The sequence below is a fragment of the Aptenodytes forsteri genome, unplaced genomic scaffold (genome assembly GCF_000699145.1).
Source record: "Aptenodytes forsteri isolate BGI_AS27 unplaced genomic scaffold, ASM69914v1 Scaffold54, whole genome shotgun sequence".
Classification (NCBI taxonomy): Eukaryota; Metazoa; Chordata; class Aves; order Sphenisciformes; family Spheniscidae; genus Aptenodytes; species Aptenodytes forsteri.
Window position 1 is genome coordinate 14,491,240 of NW_008796044.1, and position 370 is coordinate 14,491,609.

The following is a 370-nucleotide window of genomic DNA, read 5'->3' on the forward strand; positions in this document are numbered from 1 at the left end:
GCTGTAAGCCAATATTTGCAGCTGAAAGAATAATCCCACTCTCTCCAAGCTGCTTTTCCAGTTCTGGGCTGCCCACCTCCCTGCATGCTGGCACAAGCATTCACATGGCTGTTTGGGGGAATAATCCAGATTTAAAGGAAAAAAAAAAAAGAGGGGGGGGGGCTAGATATGAAATCTGTAAACACTGGCTTGAAACCCATCAAAGCCCTCAAAAAGCTGCAGTCATTGTAATACACACCACGACGCTGCAAAGCCCCCTCTAGCATCAGAAAGTGCATAAAGTTTTCCACTAGAAATACTGCCGAGCAGCTGCTGTGCATGAACCGCTGGGCCGGGGGTGCCCCAGTTGTGGTGCCCGCGGCTGGCAAGC